Source organism: Stegodyphus dumicola, chromosome 12 (assembly GCF_044657685.1).
Source record: "Stegodyphus dumicola isolate Sdum_Otavi_A_Nest chromosome 12, ASM4465768v1".
Taxonomy (NCBI): domain Eukaryota; kingdom Metazoa; phylum Arthropoda; class Arachnida; order Araneae; family Eresidae; genus Stegodyphus; species Stegodyphus dumicola.
In genome coordinates this window covers 66216427-66238468 of record NC_140779.1, presented here as the reverse complement: position 1 = coordinate 66238468, position 22042 = coordinate 66216427, and the positions used below count along the sequence as shown (strand labels likewise).

General features: G+C 31.8%; 1 protein-coding gene across 2 annotated transcripts in view; it reads left to right on the top strand.

Moving 5' to 3' along the window:
- Positions 1–22042, top strand: part of LOC118197836 (maltase A2-like) — a 343781-nt gene that overhangs the window by 121473 nt on the left and 200266 nt on the right. The window contains exon 2 of one of the 2 annotated variants that reach the window (XM_085806512.1): positions 20567–20619. The exons of the other annotated variant lie outside the window; for it this stretch is intronic. The gene's annotated coding sequence lies outside the window, so the exon portion shown is untranslated. The remainder of the gene's footprint in view (positions 1–20566; positions 20620–22042) is intronic. 2 annotated transcript variants of the gene reach the window in all.

Genomic DNA, 22042 nt, shown 5'->3' with positions numbered 1-22042 from the left:
GATCTTGCTTAACCCTTAATGCAGATGTCTCTTGACCAATCTCCAAATTGTAAACCAAAACTAAAAAATTGAAACTTTTGACCCCCTCTCTTTTTTTCTATGAACTGATGTGTCACTTTTGCTTGTGCTTCCCTCTTGCCCAGACGTCCTTCTGAAATCATGTGTGTGCTGCTATATTCGCTTCTATGGCAATAATATCAAAATTGTAAATGTTCTTTAATAGATACGAGTAGAGTGCCAAGTGAATTGTGGTCATAAAATGAGAATTTAAATAAAAAAGGAATTTAATCCGGCTCGACTGCTTCTTTTTCAGAATGGATGGACGCTCTAAGCATCAAGTATATACGCAATCAACATTTATGCGTATAGTGCTTCCAAAATTTGTGCTATCATTACATATATATATATAATTTTGTGCTAGCTAGCTATTTATTGATTCATGTGAAATATGCAGTTTTCCATAAACGAAATTGAAAATAAAAATTTGTATTAATAAACTAACAATTAATACATATGGAATATACAAATAAAGGACGTAGTTTCAAAAGTTAATAGCGTAGTTCTTTTTTCACCTTGGACAAGGACAGTCCAAACCATGAACAACGACCAGTATTCAATTTCACATGCACTAGCGCCAGTTAGCATGAGAAGCAATTTACTTTGCTTGGTAACGAAGGGCCCGCAAGGCTAGCTTCCAAAATGTCTCAGCAGCAAAAGATATCCTATCGTCTCCTTTTTGAGGTGTTCAGATCTTTGATTAAGGTCGTTCAAGGACATCTCGACACCTTAAGGGAGAATTATGAATAACTGCTTTACATTTAAGGATTTTATCATTTATTTTTGCAGAAAATTATTATTCCTGTATTAGTAACACATTATGAAAATTTGGCTTACCTAAAAAACATCATAGGTCATATAAATGCAATGAAAAACATAAAAGCCAGATTTCCACTTCTCCCTTAACTGCGGGAGATCTCGACAGGTATCTAAGGGGAGGCAGGTACAATTCAGAACAATGGCTCTTTTTAAGAAATAAGGACAACGCACTATGGAAAAGAAAGATTGACGGAGTAAACACATTTTAACAATGCAACAATATATATCCTCCATTTTAACTATGTACATTTGTTGCATGTAAACTGGGGTTGATTCCCATTTTGTACACACGTCTCATGGAACCAAGTACTACACTCTCCAACACATTTCACCCACTTCTGTCCGGCAGTATCATCAAAATAATACCCACCGCACTCGCCACAACAATTTTCACTTTCTTCGAAATCCCTCGAGATACTGGGTTGAGTTCCTCCCTGACGTTTAGGTCCCTGTGTTGGTGTTTTACTGCGCAATTGACTCCTGTATTCTGCGGATGTTATAATGGCTGTTTCTTGTTTTTTTCTCCTATTGTGTACAGAGTGGTTCTGTACTACCAATCTGTACGGGATAGGTACTACCACTCTGTACTGGTAGAGGGAATAATTCCTTACGAAGCTGATGTAGAAGCTGATGCAGTAGATGGTGATGATGACCTTTGGAGGTTATCGTCTTCCTCTACCATAACTGAAATGGTGCCATTTGTAGTAGACATGAGTTCATATTCAAACACATTGTCTTCCAAAATAAATTCCAAAATATTGTATGGGTATGTTCGACATTTCCGAAAGCCAAAATTACCTGACTCGACTGTCGAGATCTCCCCGTAACCTACTGTCGAAATCTCCCCGAGTTACACATTTCTATAAAAGATAACAGCACCAACCTCTGACTGGCTATGAAAACTTTTTTGCGTAGACATCCATGTTCCTGAATGCCTGATCTCACTAGCCAGTCATTTGAAAATCGCCAAAAATCGAAGCCATCGTCCACATTTACCATCGTTATCAAAGCCACTCTTATACTTTATGCATTGCAAACTAGGAAGAACTTACCTGACAGATTATTAATATTTATTTTCTTGATCAATCTCTGACTTTACAAAACTTTCGATTCACAATGACGCAGTACACTCTTAGGTTATTCCAATACAGTGGTTTCCATATGCGACACCAGGGTGCAGACCACTCTACTAAGGGACTTCCTTAAAAGTGTCGAGCTCTCCCAAGTGTCGAGATGTAAATTTAAAACTCACATCCTGGATAATGACAACAAAATCATTTAGTATACCCAACGAAACTTGTTTCCTTCTTCATTTCATTGTAATACTATTATTCGTTGCTAATTTATTAACCTTCAGTTCAATGGAAGTGATTATTCGTGTTTCTTCAGCAGCAAGTTAAATACTAAACATGGAATCTTTCAGTTACATATTGATTTATGCAAGTCTTAAACTTATCTTTACTTTCCTTCAAGGTGATTTTGACTTCTAGGCGACTTTATCTACCTTCCAGGCGACAATCACATCAGCTAAGCTAAGATGTTATTTAGCTAATGTAACCAATCAGTTCTAGCTGTACTCATGCGTCTGTCTTAAATTTTGGTCAGTCTTTCTAGTTTCTGAATAGTGAGAGGACGTAGATAAAATAATGGCTCGTCAGAATAGAAAACTAAATTGTGAACTGGTTATAAAAATTAGAAGTATGATTTACAAGCTGTGAGTTAATAAATAATAAAAAAGCTGTATTAATTATTGCTCAAGTTAAAATGAGCAAAATTATGGAATTGATTTGATACCCATTAATCAGTACACCACCCAGAAAATTAATTAAAATCTACAAGCATTTCAATATTTTAATGGACAAAAAGTTTACAAATTCATGGGTATTAATTTGACAGTTGAGTTGGTAATATACCAACCAAGAAATCCTTTTAAATCGGCGGAATTATGAATGAAAAGGAATCAAATGATTCTGTAGTTTAATCAATCGAAACACTTAACAGTACATTGAGTACTTTTACTCAGCAGGCACCTACACTAACCAAATATATTTTCGACATCTTAATGAACAAAAACACTTAGCAACTCATGGATTAGTTTACATCTTCAGTATCACTATACTATTCAACAAACTAACATAAATCTGAAAAAGTTTCAATATTTTAAATATTGAAAACAAAATATACTGGTTGAAACTCTTTTTTCTCAATCTGGCAATTAAATGACTTAACGTACCGTAATGCACAGCAGAATAGAAAAACAGCAATATGCAATCTAACCAAGCTTTATTTATTTTCCGTAGCAGGAGAAATGCATTTTCATTAATATTCCTGTTATTTCTAAACCTACAGCAATAAATAACTCTTGAAAAATTATGCGTAAAAGATAAAATGCTTGACATTGTTTTATTGAATGAATAAATCTTCATTGTTAAATGAGGTATATCTATTTACAGAAATAAAAGCCTTTTTCCTTTGCAGCATAATGAACTAAGAGCACAATACGAGCAATATTTTTTGTCTAGACAAAAGGTCTCTTTTTCTAGTAAGCAAGGCAAATTCTATAAAGAAAAAGGAAAAGCTGTTTACTGAGAACCTTTATTATGACGCCGAAAACCTTTCATTACATCATTTCAGCCATTGTTAAACAGTCATAAATTATTCTTACGAGCTTAAAAGAGTAACAGTAGAACTCAACACGGAAAGGAAGATTCATACTTTATTTACTTACGCGACTATTATATATGAACTCGTTGAAGACACCTGGATATAATATGGAAGAATTTACTCATCCTCTGTAATTTCTAGCACAGTCATTCCTTTACAGTTTTCTTAATATTGTATTTTATTCAAATGTTAAGCTCTGTTATTTAAATGTTGAGCTTTATATTGCACTGCATGTTCTTAATATTGAATTTTTATTTAAGGTTAAAACTAAGCCTCGTAATAGTTTTACGATGGCAGTGCATAAGAGCTTCAGATGTAAAGAACTGATAAGATAGAAATAGCTAGATTCATTTCTTTAGTAGTTCCTTTTCATAATTTATTTCTTTCATACCTTATTTCAAATCTCATACCTGCAGTATATACATTGGGTTTTCGAAAAAGGAGGTTACAGGTTTGATTTCGTTAAATATTATGCAGATTTGTATTTTCAATTAATGCCTTAAACCAAGTTTCATAAAATAATGTAAAGAAATTTATGAAAACGATTTCAGTACTGTACACGGTAGTGTTTCATAAATTAAAAAAAAGAATTTACGTGTTTTTGATAAAGCGAAAATTTAAGTATTAAAATAAGCTAAAAACAAACTGTGCAAAACAAGTATCGTATAAACTTCTTGGATGTTCGAAAATAAATTTGTAGAGACATTAGGATTTTTTGGAAGCGAGAAATATTGAAAAATGAGAAACGCGTTCGTCGGGAATCGAACCACGGACCTCAGGTATACATGCCCAGCGTGCAGACCACTACACCACGAAAGCACTCTTGGAAAGCGGTAGAAATACTTTATATACTCCCCCTTTTAATGGGAGACTGGATTTTTAGGGGACCCAATCGCCAAATCCTTGGTGTGGAGATTCATCATCCACGATTCTTTTAGTTAATTCAGAGTAATGGATTATACTTTAAAGTATAATGCATTACTCTGAATTTTGTTTTGCCAGGATACTTTTTTGTATCTCATTGAAAACAATGCAGGGTTACTAGTGGCTAAGTGTGATCGCTGAATATGACTGTTCGATATGGGTTGAATTCCCACGAAAATGTCAGCTGCACAGGTATTTTCAAAGTTCTACACTCGTTAACTTAAACGAGAATCAATTTTCCTTAGAATGCCCTCCACAAGGACATCCTTTTCTTTAAGCAGATAACGCTATACTTGCCATATTCCAAGAATCTGATAATCTGAAAACAGTCATACTTCTTCTAGGATAATTTGAAAACGGTCATACATCTTCAACGAATTAAAAAGGATTTAGAAAGCTATATATATAAATGCAAATTGTTAAAGGTAAGTTTGTCTTATATTTAACTGCCCATTATTAAAAATTTTCAAAATAGGGTAAAAAACAATTAAAACATATTTGTTTAGAAATGCATTTAAAACAAAAATAAAGCTTAAAGGTTATGAAACTGAAAAATATAAAAACAGCTGCAATAAATTCCTTTTACACCCACCGAAAAACATTGAATATAAATACTAAAGTCTTTCAAAATTCATTAAGATGAGAATACTGCAAATCTTAGTGAAAAAAAAATTCTGAATTGTTTTTTTTTTCCTACAGAACTCATTTACGTATGTTTACGGAATTGTCAGAGTCTGAAAGCTTTTCTTTGATTTTTGAAAATGCATTTTTATATGTATTAAGGGCTAAATCGTTTCAACTCAAAACGTATAATCTGCATAATGATAAGATATTAAAACATTTCTATTCAAACATTTTCAATTGAATTTAAATTTGAAAGCTATTCAATATTTTCTCGTAATATTGGAATTTAAATGAAAAAAACACGTATTTGTTTTTTACAGTGTTTCGCCTTTCGCATGCTTTTTTTACAATGTAATGTATTCACTAATAAAACCTTTCTTCGGCGCAGCAAGAAAATTGAGTGTCAGACTAATGTTTCACATAGAAACAAAATAAAATATTAAAAACTCCATCGATATTAAGAAGTTTCAAAGGAATTATTTTCTTTCAAAGGAATTTTTTGATAAAAAGTGTAGTCTTCCGTAAAAGAAAAGGTTCATTTAAATTTCATATTTTTTTTAGATATAAACTAATTAAATTCAAAACTTAATATAATTTGCTGCGTTTTGATGTTTTTAATATTTCGGCGAAATATTCGAAATAATATAACATTATTATTCCTAGCAGAATATATTCGTTTCATTAAACGAAATCATTAATCTGTCACAAAATAAAATTTTTTAATTATTATTTATGACTAATATTTATCATAGCAATGTTTACAATATATAATGTATGGCACATTTCTGAATTTAAAATTATGCAAAGAGATAAACGTATACTAACTTTTGAAATGAACGTTTGAAGTGAAAATAGACAATCTAAGTCTTCTTTTTGCCTAGTTTTAAATTCAAGATTGGCATGTTTATCTCTCAAATATTTTTTTTTTAAATTCAAAATAAAATGTTGTTTACAAAAATAAGGTAATATTGAAAAGAGTTGTTTAGTATAGTACTGATTTCAATCAGGGCGAGGTAATTTGTTTAAAAACTCTGTTTACCTAGTTTCAGGTTTGCTTTACAAATGACGACATTTCGCGTTGGTAGGAAAAAAAAAGATAATTTTACGATTGTCTGTTATGAATTTTACCTGGCCCTTCTCCAGCCCCCCCCTTGATCTTCTAGTATCCTTCCCTTTTTGGTATTCTAATGCTATGCAATAAATTTAATTGTGAAATCGGTAAATGTGTAAAATATAAATCAAAGTTGATATATGCTTAAAGAAAGACGCAACAGCAATTAAAATTATTACTAATATTAGACTGCAATTAAAGCCTTTAACTTAGATTAAAACTTTGCAAAAAATGGGTTGTAATCAGATTATTAAAAGTAAAGTTTATAGATTCTAGATTTATCATAATCAAATGATTTAAGGATATTTAACTTAGCAACAGAAATTATTATAGGGGAGTTAAAAGAATAATTAATCACTAGCAATGCCCGGCAATGGATGATTTACCAATTTCTTCTTTTTCTTCAATATCTTTTTTTTTTCTGTGTTGTAACCGCTCTTGTTAATATAAATTCTCCTGTTAATATGAACTATGGTGGACTTACTCTAGCAACGAAGGTGCGTTCTGGTGACTATCCAGAGACAGACTTCAGTGAAAGCCAGGTGAGGAACTTGTTAGGTTGTATCAGACTCTTGCTTTGTAAGATTCTTAAATTTATAAGCGATGTCCGTGTGTAACTTAAACAAAGTGTAATAAATTATTGCTACGCTATAAAGGACTCATTTATGAACCCATCCAACAATAACCCCCCATAGTGTCTTTTATTTCTCTGTCTGATTTTGCCATTCTTCTAAAAGGGGAGAAATTTACTTTCACGTTTTTCATGATTTTACAGTTTGTTCGTCACAATCGTCATCAATTGTATGAAACTCAGATATTTGACACTTCTTAATCTGGCACAATTATATTTTCTTTTATTATTAATTAAGACTGAATTTTTTTTACTCCTATAAAGAGTATTCTTGAGATATAAACAATCATATCAATTTGGACACCTTGTCTTTGCCCTTTTTCGCTTGTATTGTCACAAAATTCAATGGATGCGATTTTATTTTTCCTTTCTTACCAATAAAATACATTGCTTCGATGTGCGATGTTTTAATTTGTGGGAATTAATAGCTTGCCTTGAGAGTTTAACTTAGCATACCCAAGGAAAAGTGAGAAAAAGTTAAGATTTCTCATTAAAAATATGAAAAAAAATGAAATTTTAATTAAAAAAGAAGAAATTGGTAAATCATCCATTGCCGGGCATTGCTAGTGATTAATTATTCTTTTAACTCCCCTATAATAATTTCTGTTTCTAAGTTAAATATCCTTAAATCATTTGATTATGATAAATCTAGAATCTATAAACTTTACTTTTAATAATCTGATTACAACCCATTTTTTTGCAAAGTTTTAATCTAAGTTAAAGGCTTTAATTGCAGTCTAATATTATACAAAATATGCCAGTCCTTTAAAACGTGTTAACTTAAAAAGTAATAATTTTAATTGCTGTTGCGTCTTTCTTTAAGCATATATCAACTTTGATTTATATTTTAACTGTAATACAGTTTTATGCAATGTGTTAACTTTATTTACTCATTTTAATTGCATTGCATTTTTTAACAACTTTAGCTAATGATTTTAACTCTTTGAGGGGCAGGAAAAGGCAATTAAGGTTTTTCAGCAAAACTCTTGTTCTGTTTACTATATCAGATGTTACAATGAAATTATTTGCGACAGTTACATATATTTTGTTCAAGACGAGTTTAATGCAAAGAGTTAGAAAGGGCTATAAAGTACTTCTCCCGCTTTCCTAGAGTGCCTTTGTGGTGTAGTGGTTGTGCACGCTGGGCCGGTATTCCAAAGATCCGTGGTTCGATTACCGGCGAAGGCGTTTGCTTCATCTTTCCTACTACAAAAAATATAACTAATGTCTCTACAGTGGTGCCCGAACTAAAAGGGTGTTGGATGATGATTCTCCGTACCCAGGATTTGGTGATTGGGTCCCCTAAAAACCCCAGTCGCCCTTTAAATGGGGAAGTATATAAGGTATTTCTAACGCTTTCCTAGCGTGCCTTCGTGGTGTAGTGGTTCTGCACGCTGGGCTGGTATTCCAGAGGTCCGTGGTTCGATTCACGGTGAAGGCGTTTGCTAATTCTTCATTTTGCCTGCTTCCAAAAATACCTAATGTCTCTACAGTGTTATATTTAACGTTAGGAAGTTTTTCTACTTTAAAAGTCTTAAATAAGGTGGTTTTGAGACCTTATTTTACGAGTATTCAAAGTCTGGTCGGGAAAATGGTAAGGTTTATCTTTATTTTCTAACAGTTAATTTTGAGTTAAAGTTACTTTCCTATCTTTCCTTAAATTTAAGCTTACAACTTCCGGCCAGAACCTATTTTCAGAATCGCGTTTGATTGAAAATGAGGAGAAGTATTTAACTGTGAAGTTCTACTGACTTCGCTAGAGAGCCAGAGATTTTGACTAGCGCGCGTTCGCCTTTTTAGGCTACTCTCTCTCTCTTAAGCTATTATTACACTCGACCGTACTTTAGGCCCTTGATAGCTTCGCCGTTATTTAGCATTAAGGGGCCAACTCTGTTAGAACTTTGATAGCTTCGACTATATCTTTTTAGTTAAGTTTTACTTCTTAGTTCCTGAGTTCAACCCCAAGTGGAGGATTTATTGTAACTCCAAGCAGGAGTCGACTGTTAAACTTTATTTGGAATAATAAAGGGTAATTAACCCTTCTCGAGTTTTTGTTCTCTGTCTACTGAACTAAAGCTATTATTCGCTTAGCTGTTCTTAAGGTTCCTCAACTTTAGCTGTAGATTAAAACACAGGAATCTTACAAGCTTTTAATCTATATAATAACATATCTTCCTGTTTGTGAAAATTAATGGTACATCATCAGTTATTCATAAAATGACGATTAAAAAATAAGAATAGTCACAACCTGATATTTGGAAGTTTGCTGAGACGATTTAAAAAGTCAGTTTTAGTGGTTGGTTTTTAAATGTCTCAAAAAATGTTCCATGTGATACTTTATGAACTAGCTGTGCATAACAAACTAAATTGTTACATATCTTCCATGAACGTAACTGCTTTTAACCAATTTTGGTTGCATGGCCTTAAGGACTTGTACGTTACACCAAAAAAATTCATACTTGACGGAACATACCGATATCCAGCTGTAGATGAAAGCTGAAGAAATTAACTTGGATGTTGATCTTTATTTTCATTCCAGTCTTAAAAAACATAAAACAAGATTTCGAATTTCGACCTTCTGAGTTATGGAACAAACCTTGGAACCACATCAGGCGAGTTCGATTTTTCGGTGTGCTGACAATTTCTGTCGTAGCTTCCAATTTGAAAAGGGTGCGATAATGGAGAAGATATCAGACAAGAGAGGAGGAATAGAAATTTTGGGGAGGGGATCGACTTCAAAAGGAAGCATCAGGGGATGCGCTCGATTCGACACGCAACTGCGTAGCGTTGGAAGAATGGTGGGGGAGTTTTGATCCTTTGTATCTACTGAATAGAACGAGAAGCTCTCGCTCTTTCTCTCAGCACTATTTAGCGGTCTAATTAAACAGGCGAGGAGGAAAAAAACTGTAATGCATTGTATTAGCTTTTAATGAGTTAGTAGTTGTTTTAGAAACTTTGCGGAATAGATTCATGAATATCGACTCTTCACGTGAAATCCGTTTTCTGTAGTTGAGCACGTAGAAATTGATCCGAATTTCGATTAAGTTCAGTAGAACTATACACAATATTTTGCATCAATCATCAATTAAAAATTCCATTAATAAGCAATCAATAATCTTCCATATGTACGCTCATCTAACTAGAAATATTTTATTGCCTTTATCTATGTTTTATTTTTCCGCAGTTTATATATAATAAATACGCGCATCAACTATTTAAAGTTATAAAAAATTCAATTTAATTTTTGTTTACATGGCATTATTTATTATTTGAAACTGTTTCTAGTAGACTATGAGTTTTCTGTCTTCTGCGATAAAATGCCTGGTTTATAGTGTTTGCAATGGCATTTTAACATTATCCTTATGCTAGCCAAAGGAAGTGACAAGATGTCTAGAAAATAGTACAGCCCTTTTGTTTCTGGTGTCATTTGTGGGTTTAAAGAAAATGAGGTAAAAGAAATAATATCCGCCTATATTTTGAAAGTATTTCATCACCTTCACTTTTTCATCTGTAAACTAAAAATGAGAAAGAATTGTGTCGTCTTTCACAGTGTTCTCTTCTTTTCTTCTTAACTGTTGTTAAGAATGTGTCATTTGAGAACTCCATAACGACCTTCTAAAGACGGAGGGAAAAGTTTTGATCGACCTCACGCTCAGGTATATCAAGAAGCTTCAACTGTAGCGTTTTATCCATTTTATCCTGTACATTGCCAAAGAAAATAATAGCGCAGATGATAAAGTTTTCCTTTTTTCGTACCTTGTTATTTTTAGTGTCCGAACACGCTGTGGGCGTATAAAGTTTTTATGTGAGTTCTGCGATAAAACGAGCATTTGGCAGTGTTATGTTTTGGAGAGATTTTTAATCATGACTGCCTTATAGAAAAGAACTTGCTGTATCGATTAGTAGTTTCGGTTTCATTTAAGGCATGCTGTGGATTCGGTAATAATTAAAGAGTTTTTACCTTCAAAGAAAAAAGTGGATTTATTTTTTTTCCTTTGGTGGAATGTAAATGAGATAGACTTAATCAAACAAAGAATAAGAAAAAGGCGGGCAACTAATTAATTCTTTAAAATAAGTTCTTTGTTTATTCTATGAAATTAAGCTAATAATCCTGCTCTCAGCGGTTGACAAGATTAAGGGGAAAATTATCATTGTAGTTTCCTTGGAATCCGTGGATAAATTATTTTATATCATTTTATTCAGAAGGAGGACTTTATATTAAAAAAAGAAGAAACTGAAGTGAAGAGTGTTAAAAGTAAGTATTAAACCGCAGTAAATGAATAATTATATTATTTTAATCATTGCATTTGTAATCTAAAAAATTACAGTTGTTGTTTACATTCATAATACATTCTTTTGTTTAGGTTTAACACAATTTAATTATTTTCAGCAGAACGTATGTTCGAAGAATATATAGAGTTAAAATAGGAAATAATTTTATAAATATTGTTCTTTTTCAGCTTTTATGTGTTGTATATTAAGTGCATGTACACGTAAAAGTGTATAATAATATGAACTTAAACGTAGTACGTTATAATAAAAGGTTGTGCTCTTAAATTCTGCAACAATAATTCTTCTAAAAATCGTCTGAAAATGAAAAGTATGTTAAGTAATGCATAAGTAGAATCATACAGCAAATGTACTGAAAATTATGTTGCATTTTCTTTTATGTCCTTTTTATCATATCTAATTATTCAATTTATAATAAAATACAGTAACGGTTTTTGTGCTTTATCGATTGCATGTACAGTAATAATAGTACTAAAATTGTAACGTAAATCATACAGTTTTCCATGCTACGCATATGTGCTTAATAAATCACAATTTTTCATGTATGCCTAAAACAGTAACAACAGCTTCATACCTAAACTGTATTAATTTTCGTACGTGATCTACTTCTCATCATATTTTCTAATATGCTCTAATATTAACTGATGTCCAAACTCTGAACACTAGTTTGTGAATTTATGATAAAATGTATTTTTAATTTTTTTAACCAACTGTCAGCTTAATTTCCTTTAATTAGTAAAGTCTGAAATTTGTGTATATGCCTCTCTCTAGAAAAAATAATACATGATTATGTAAATAACTGAATAAATATGAGAAGTGCAAGTATGATTTGATTTCAGTTGATTGACTACAATAACTGCGTAATAGCTTCAGATATGTTAATCGTAAAAGTATTACCAAATTGAGAATAATTATGCATTATTCTTTAAGCTTTTGATTTTAGTTCATTGTTGTTATCAGACTGGCCTGGAATACTGAAGACACTTGTAAAAATTTGTATAACTACACAAGCTTTCACATATTGTTTATATTTCGGTTATAAAATTTGAACTTCGAAACCGATTTTGAGCGTGAAGGTGCATTTGCCCCTCTCTCCCTAATTTTAACTTCGCTAATTTTTCTTGTCCTTTGTGTTACATGTTTGATCAGATAGCCTGGCTCAGTAAAAGTAGGCGGCCATTGTAACTCTGATTAAAAATCCGGTTATAACCACGTGCAGTGCTAATAAGGACCACGTGTTTCTGAGACTCCTTCCCCTTTATTTTTCTTCTTTCTATGTATTTCTTTCTCCTGATGAGGAGGGACCTTTAATTTAATAATTAATGCCCTCGAAATCGATTGAGTGTTTCAATATACTTACGCTAAATACAAGGTTGTTTTTATGATTTTGATTGTCATATTAGCGTGTTTTCCTTCTAGTCTACCCATATTTACTTATCAGGCTGCACAAGTGTCCATATTGTAAAATCGCTGAGTGCTTGTACCTCGAGTTAGAACCCAATTGAACGGGCTGACTGCATGGTTATTATTTTTAGTTTTCCCTTTGTGTAATGCGAATACGAGTCATTCTCCTTATAAATTCCTCCAGGAAGGCACCCTTTTCCTTAAAAGAAAACAGCATTCACCTATTTTTCAATATTCAAACAATCTAATATAGCGTATACTTAAATGTATTAATGTCCTCTGCGAAATCAGCTAGGAAATTTTGTGCGAATCAGTGACTGGTAAAACGGTTTTCCATACCACTATAAAGAAAGGGTTCTACCAGTTCTTGTCAGAGGATTGTAAACTTTTGGACAAACTGCCGACAGTGAGCCTTTGGTTATGAAAATGGGGTCCTCCGCCTGAGAAATAAATGTAAAGACGTTTCAAATAATAATAGTCTAAATTCGTTCATGCATATTAATATTTTTAAATATAAATTAAATAAAATATTTAATGTTGTACACAAATTATCATTAGGTAATCCAATGTTACTCAAAGAGACATTCTCGAAATGCTTTTTGGTTGATAGCAAGTTTCAGCGTTTTTATTATTATGTTCGATAGCAAACTTTAGCATTTTTGTTACTTTGTTTGATAAGAAGTGTTAGCTTTCTCTTAGTTTATCTGATGGCAAATTGCAGAATTTCTATTACTTTGATAACTAGAATCAGCGGGTCTCTTATTTTGTTTAATAGCAAAAGAAAAATTCACCGATATGCATTTGATTTGTAAGGCTGCAGTAAAAATGAGACTGCTACTCAGAGGAAGTGAAGTGGTCAGTTGTGAGTACCTCTTTGAACCAGTTTCGTCCACAGCCCCAAGGCTAAAATGAATATCAGGGAGTTCCGCTCGAAATTAACACGTTAAATGATGATTCACGCCAGCACAAGTCTTTTATCTACAGCTCAACAGAACCCGAATCCACTTCAATGTGGGCTTTTCCTCGCACACATCCCATTACAAAATTCGGTTTATTTCGGATCCATCTACTTGCTTTTACATTTTTGTCAGATGTTTTTGAGTCACCCTGTATCTATCTATCTGTCTATTTCTCATTATATATGTATATATGTACATACGTACAGCATGGTGTGTGTATATATATATATATATGTGTGTGTGTGTGTGTGTGTAAGCTATCAAAATATGAAGAAAACTAAACTCATCAAACTAAACTTTATTGGAACGGTTCTTTAAATTCTTAATTTTAATTGTACACATCCCCTTTCTTTTTCTGCCTAACTTCTATTCACTATTAAAAATGTAATGGGTCACAATCATAATTGTATGGTACAGATTGTCATCATTGTGTTGTGCCGTTCCATAGAGTAATCAACAAGTGAAAAAGATATGTTTCGATTGTCAAGTGATATTTTTCTTAAAGTATCCGTCATCTCTAACTTCAGTCCTCTCGCGACTGCATAACTGTGGGCGTACCTGGTAAAGCACTCATTTAATATTAAATTATCTGCAACGAACTAAATTATCACCATCACACACACAAATATATATATATATGTAAACATGGAAGCTAAAAAAATATTAAGAGATAGATTATAATTTAAATTGGCAGTAGCCTTTTAATCCCTTATTGGTATTTCCTAGGGAGATAGATCTTTCGCATTTATTGAAAAAATTATTTGGTTGGCTTTTTAAAATTTGTATTTTTTAAACTTTTATTTTATACTCTCTCTTTTTTTCTTCGAAGGAGTACTGTTTTTGAAACAGGGGCCTAGTATTAATACTGTACAATTGTTTCTTTTAGTCTCTTCAGATAAGATAATATTGAACACTCACATTTTATGAATAAGTGTAATTGTTTTATATATATATATATTATCATTATTTTATATTTTATGAAATGTATTAATGCAGTTCACAAAGGCGTTACCTTATTATGCAAGGAACAGAGGCCTTCTCAAGTAATCGCCATAGCATCTCTGAGCCACTAGTGCAGAAGAAATACACTACAGTTAGTTAGCTCAAGTGGATATGCCTTATGGATAGAAATGTTTATTTAGAAGTACTGAAGGGCCTTCTACTTTGGCAAAATAAGGAATTGTTAAGGAAGATAATAACAATGAAATAATAATTTCTGTAATATCACTTCTCCTATATTTGTGATGTTAAAATATAATTAATTGATCAATATGAAAGTTAATGTCATAAATTTTTAGAAGTAATACAGTTAATTAAAACAAGAATGGTTATGTAGAGGTTTTTATTTTTGATACTCTGGGAAAACAAAATCCTTTCCCGAAGATTTATGATTATGTAGACTCAAAAACAAACAGACTTTTGGACCGAAATACTGAAAAATTTAATAGGAGTCTAAAAATGACATTTTTGAAAAATCTTATTATTCAAAAACTATACTTTACAATTACTTTAATTATTTAATTAATTTGCAATTATTTTATTATTTACTTATTTTTACAATTATTTAATTATTATTTTATTTTGGTCGAAATTTTATGTTTTGAACTTCTTTTCATTTGCTACTGCTTTAACGCTTTTTTTTAAAAAAAGGATTTTCTGTCACTATGCCTTTCTCCTTGAAGGGGGGAGGAGGAGAATATGTAAAAGATAGATTATAATTTAAATTAGCAATAGCCTTTTATTCTGGACTTCTCGAATACTCGCCAAGTATGCTACCGTTAGATCACGAAGGCATGGTGAAAGTCTAGTCTAGTCTGTGCGGCTATTGCCGAAATGTCGCGCGGCTGCGCAACTTGTCCGGCTCTTGATAATAAGCCCGAAGAGCACATGACGTTGTAGTTTCTTGACAAATTTAGAGAGGTCAAAGGTGATTACAGGGTGCGACCATGCGTCGCAAGGCCTTTGAATGGCGCGCAAAGGAACCAATTGCCAAATACCGATGGCGATGAATCAGTGTCCACCACCTTGAAGTTCGAACACCACTTGAAGAGTAATTATGTTTATATATATATATATATATATATATACTGGAAAGCTGAAAATGTGCAATGCCCTCGCCGCGTCTCCAACCTAGAGCTCTCGAATACGTGCCAAGTATGCTACCGTTACACCACTAAGATATGCTGGAAGGGGAGATAAATTACCTTTTAAATCCATATATTATAGACTCTTGCATAACACAGGTAATGTAAATGAAACTAAAACAGTCTATAATAATTTTACAGCGATATTGATTGTCCAGTCAGTTACATTCAGAACCGAAACTAACTTATTTTGAATTAAGATTCATCCTAAACACAATGGTTCTTGCTTTCTACACGTCAGCCTAGCTGGACTACTGCCTTCTGCTCTCTTCTTGTTGAAAATTTATCAGAAATGTAAACGTGGCCGCAACATGTTTTACTGAAATAAAAATGAAGATTTAATCTGTCTCGGCTGTCAGTTTCCTATTCATTATGGATCTACGTTTTTGCGCCTTTCGTATTTCTGCAATATCATTACTTCTAAGTTTATTGCTTTATTACAATAAGAGCACTGCTTCATCACAATGAATGAAATGTCCTATTTCAGCATTCTACGATATCAACTTATTCTACAATATTACAGCTGAGTCTTCTTTATTACAATATGCGATTGTTTTATTACATATATAGAGAGACAGATATATACATAGATAGATATTGCGAAAAATATTCACAGTATTTAACTTATGGCAAAAGGCATGAAAAAGGATGTCTGGTCAGTCTACAAAATCATCTAATAGTTTGTCTTGTATTAAACAGTCAGCAAATGTTCAGCAACAGAAAATGTTTCACGCCTGCACTAGTTATAGTTTAAAAAGAAACTTTGAAAGTATATTCATTTTACAGCGAAACTATATTTTAAAGGAATCAAAATATATCTCTAGGAAAAACAATTCTCTTTTGATTTACCTTTCATATTTTCAGAAACATTTGAAAACCTAAAAAAAAAAATACATTAAATTTTAATAGTTATAGACTTATTGAAAATAATAATTTAGTTTTGCAAGAGATTTTTAACAAATTTTATTCATAAATCCATGTTGCTATTTTTTAATCATTTTTATTTCATGTTAATGAGCGGGGCTTTGGATGAAAGTGTAGTTTTCAGACGGTGATTATACTTTTAAACTCCGAAACTTTAAGCACTAATCATTATTATTCTTATTACTTTAAGCACCAATCATCATTCCAGAAAATAATATATGAGATGGTTTCTTACAAATATCTTACTTTATTGCTTTTTGCTTTATGAAATGTTTTTCTTGTTATTAAGCTTTTGGATAACATCATTTAAGGCTTTGGGAATTCTGTAAACTGTCTTTTAACAGTAATTATTCTGCGAAAATTTATACTTTTTATACCTTCGTTAAATGTACTGAAATATCATATGTATTTACAATACGGATTTTTTTTCCCTTAAAATATGCGGCTTATGAATCTTATAAAGAAAGAAACTTTCTTAAATTTTATTTTTACACTAAGTTAAATTTATTATTCCTCGCCTTTTAAAGTATCTAAGCTATTGGTTTTGTGGATCTCTTTCGCTTTTAATTTTCACGAAGTTGAAGCAGGAGGGGAATTTTTCCATCATGCTTACTTCTAGGTATTTACGTAGAAGTGGATGCCAGTAAATGAAACAGATGTCTTCGGAGGGGATTAAATTGTGTTTTTAATAGAATGTTAAATATACTTGAGATTATTAGTTTATGCATCCATGCTATTTTACACTCTGGTAGGTTTTCGACCGAAAGATAAATATTGTTTTCCTTTTGAAAGAAAGATATTGTTGAGGTTAATTAAAACCATGACTAATTGTGTTATCAGTGAACAATTAGTAAACTATTCTTTTAATATATATGCCTGGTATGATATAAATTTTAAAAACTAAAAACAATTTTTTGTATTGTTGTCGTAGCCTAAGTTAAAAAGGCCTAAATTTATTTATAAAATTTTCACCTACTATCTCCTAAGTCATAAAATGAAAAATATAGGGAGAAAATATGCCAAGAGAAGAAATAAGCGAGTAAATGACGTATTTGTAAATTAGTAAAAACTCTTGTGTTCATTAAAAGAAGGAAAGTAAAAGAGAACATCCAATAAGAAAAACTCTTAAAACAATAGCTTGCCTTAAATGTGTGAGAAGTCTTAGGAATTGTAGAGTATCTCATATCCATTAACCAATTATTATGATTTTCTTCTTTACTATAACTTGCCCCTTCCTTATTCCTCATTAGAATGCAATGTTTTTGTGCATTTTGTTTGTGTATTTCAGCTAAGGTTTTGGTATTTTGAGACAGAGGGCTTCTGGCATCGCTCGCTACGTAGTTAGGTTCTAGCAGCTTTAACAGCTATAGTTATCTCAGTTTTCCATCTCTCGCCACCGATGCTTTAATCCGACTCGCCGGTAAATCATTGAGCCAGCTTCTATAGCTTAGCACTTAATTGTGTAGTCTTCATCTACTGATCCAAATTTACTGTTCTTATTTTAATTTGCAAGTCCGCAAGCCGTAACTTTTGTAACAAAATGCCGCCTTTTTATGTTCAAACATTTGTTTAAATAAAAGGCTGCTTTATAATTTTAGTAACGCTTTGTCATTTTGTCTCAGATACAGTAATAACTCGCTTCATATCTGTTAGGATTATAGGAGAAAAGTAGCAGCACTAGATCAAGTGTAACTCTACAAAGTGATTCATGCAAATTTCTTAATTTCTGCGAAGTGAATTCCCAAAACGTCATTTTGGCTTTCTGTGTATACACAGGAATAGCATTATAAAATTTCAGTCGGGTATCACCTTTATTTACCTTTAGACAAATAAATTCTGGAATAAAGAATTACTTGAAATATTTTTTAAATGATCTTTGAATTTATTTGAAATTTAATTGGCTCAAAAGTGAAGTACAAATTGTGTTTATTACTATTTAATTTTTTTCCAGTGGCCAAGTGGTTAGAACTGTTAAATAGCTGTAATTCAAATCCAGGTCAGTATGTTGCTACATATGGGTACCTTACGTATCTATCGCCGTGTTTACAGTGAATATAAGCCAATTTTCGTTGGCAATATCTCCAAGAAAATATCCCTTCCCTTAAACACATAGTCCTCGTATGCTTTGCAGCAGTCGAAGAACTTAACGTAACCTTCATTATTTCATATATACTTTCATTTTTTCATATATACTCCTACCTTATGGATTTCATGTATATTCCATACTTTTACCTAATGGTGTAATTAATAAATTTAAACATTTTTTATTTTGTCTGAGAGAGACCATAAGATATATGAATTTCCAGTTTTTATAGAAATATCTCTCATAAACACTAATCTCTTCCTCCCAACACTTTTCGCAATTTATATTACGTTATTTATTCACTTAATTAGCTCTTTGTTTTTATTAATTTCATTTCTTAAATACTGAAGTGGAAAAATCATGCTTTGTGCACCAAGCGTTTCTGAAGGCAGGGGATTGAGAAAGAACTTAGCAGATTAAATCTATAGTATCCGTCGAAAACATCATGACGAAAACATCGTGATACAAAACACCGTGGGAGAAAAGAAAGCAAAGAGAAAACATCCCAGTTCTAAAATATCTTGGAACAAAATATCATCATCGAAAATAAAGTGGTTCAAAGCCTTTAGTTTAAAAACATCGTCGTCTAAAATATCATGGTAAAAATAAAGTATTTACAAATCATCGCATGACGATAGCATTGCACACATGCGTTTTTCAGGTTTTAAAAGCTATAAATGCATTTTCTCATAATGATTTGGCACCGTAAGAAAGAAAGAGGGATATTTTTATATTTCATATTTTTGAATGAACTAATAAACTTTTGCTGTAAAAAGTAAGAAGAAACCTTAAGCACTTAAAAATTGAAAATGAGTAGAAAATTAATGCAACTCATAGCACTTAACAGAATTTTAAATTTGCATAGTTAATTAACAAAGATCATTAATAAATTAGTCTTTCTTATAAAGTTTTACTCATGTCTAAAATTGTGTAGAAAAAGGAAGATAAACTGCATGAGGTTACCTCTATAAAAATTGCTTAGTTAGTTATCAAATTACTTTCTTTCACGTTTTTTAATCTGATATTTTTTTGGCGAAAATTCTATCTTGTTTCGTTTCCGTTTATTCCTAAGTGTCGTTAACATTTCTTATTGCGCTTCCAAAGCCTTATGCGAATACGCATTTACGACTTTTAAAACCTGAAAAAAGCATGTGTGCGATGTTATCGTCATGCGATGATTTGTAGGTGCTTTATTTTTTATCACGATACCATTTTCGACGACGATGTTTTAAAGCTGCGAAGTTTTTGAACCGCTTTATTTTCGACGACGATGTTTTGTATTACGATGTTTCAAGACTGCGATGCTTTGTACCACGACATTTTCGCCTTGCGTTGTTTTCTCTGCGACGTTTCCGTCTGCGATGTTTTCGGCATAAACCTAAATAACCTAATATAAAAGGAAGAGTCTGTCTGTGTATGTCTTTCGATCGTGCTGCGCAAAAGCTAATAGACCCAGGGTTATGAAATTTGGTACATAAGGGTGCATCTAGGCAAGAGCCAGTGAATCAGGTAGCGATTTTTTTTTCAAAATTCGAATGAGTTTTATTGTTTATGTTTTTTTGAAGAAATCGCATCAAATCGATAATTCTCTCTCAACGGCACGTAGCCATTGTTGCTGATATATCACTGTTGCCATTGTTTCGAATATCAGCACTGTTGCCACTCGGAAGAATGAGGGCGATAATTCTGTGCAGTTTTTTAATTTAATGTTTTTCTTGGATACTGAACGTTTGTTGAGAGAAGGCAACGAGAAATTGGTTAATTTATTTATTAGGACAATTAATATTTGTATTAAGGGATATTGCTTATTTCATTGTAATTTTTTTATATGTAATTCCTTTTTATTGAAATTTGTTGGTTTTTTTAATATAAAGTTGTTCTGCAGAGTAAAATTCTGTGCAGTTTTTAAATTTAGTGTTTGGTTCCCTTTAGGCATTTTTCCGGTACATTTAAAATCCAGACGAAGGCTGGCCACGTAACGGCTAGTAAGTAAATAAAATTAGATTATAAATTAGAATTAATGTAATTCTATTCTATATTTCAAAGTAATCAGTTACAATTATTGTTTTACACTGCTATTAATTTTACTTAAGCAATGAAATTTTATATCTGCGCTTCCACTGCAAATTGCTATTCCAAAGCAGAGGGTTTTAATGAGACACTGAAAATATTAAAAGAAAAATACACCAAGGAAAAGTTCAGCAAGTAAATACTGTATTTCTGCAAACTTATTAAAACGCTTAGCAGCAATGGTTTAAAAGCTAAACTTCTATAAATGTTTTAGAGCTCTATATGCAAATGGAATACTATTTTTAAGATACTGCCAAAACTTTTCGAAATAATGAAATTTTTAAATTTTGAATACACTTAATAAATTTTAGAATTCGAGCTTTGTGAAATCTTTTAAAATTATTTACTTCGAAAGCAAAATACCTATGGATTTTAACTACCAAACTGCTATTCAATGTTCACTACTTTGCTTTTCAAAAGAGCAACTTGTAAAGCCAGCGAGGTATATTTATTATGACTTCACCGTCATTCTGTCAACACTTTGTGGCTTATTTTAGTTAAATATACCACAACCTTGAGTTACGTCACGATAATTTGCTTAAAAATGTTAACTTTGATAAAATAAGATTAAAGGATCATGCTGGATTTAAGTCTTTCCTTTCAAATTAATAAACATAGTTCATGGATCGTATGGAAGACAAAAATGTGAAGGAATGTCTAGGGTAATTGTGAATACAAATGATTCCTGGCGTATCTAGAATTCAGAGGTGTCAGTATCCTATGCAGCTTCAAAATCGTGAATCATTTTTTTTATTTCGCAAAACTTTAATAATAATTGATTTGCTAGTGAACCTAGTGAGTTTGCTATAAGGTAAATAGCAAATTAACGCATATTACGCATGTTTATACGTATTGTATGCTGCATCTTACTTTAAGAAAACTAGATAAGAAAGGATTTCTCACAAAGATAAAAAAAAAGTAAAAAAGCTTCTATAATATTGCATTTTATCTTATCATATCACGATTTTAGATCAATAATTTGCAACATAAACTGATCACCCTTCAGCATTTATAATACAGCACCTACATGAATTGACTATAGATAAAAAAGATGTTATAATCTAGACATAAAAAAAGTTTTACAACCTAACAAATAATAGAGAATCACAAGCTTTATTAAGTTTACTGAAATCACAAATTATTCAGGCGAAGATAACGAATGTCGTAAGGCTAGTTTTAAATACATATTCGCAACATTTCAGTTCGCTTACAAACAGCAGAAAGTAGCCGTGGAAGTATTGAAATTAAACATTATGCTATGTAATTAATCATTTGTGTTTTAGCCTTAAGATTGCTACATTTCTCTTACTGCCAATAATCAAGTATGTGTGAGCTAAT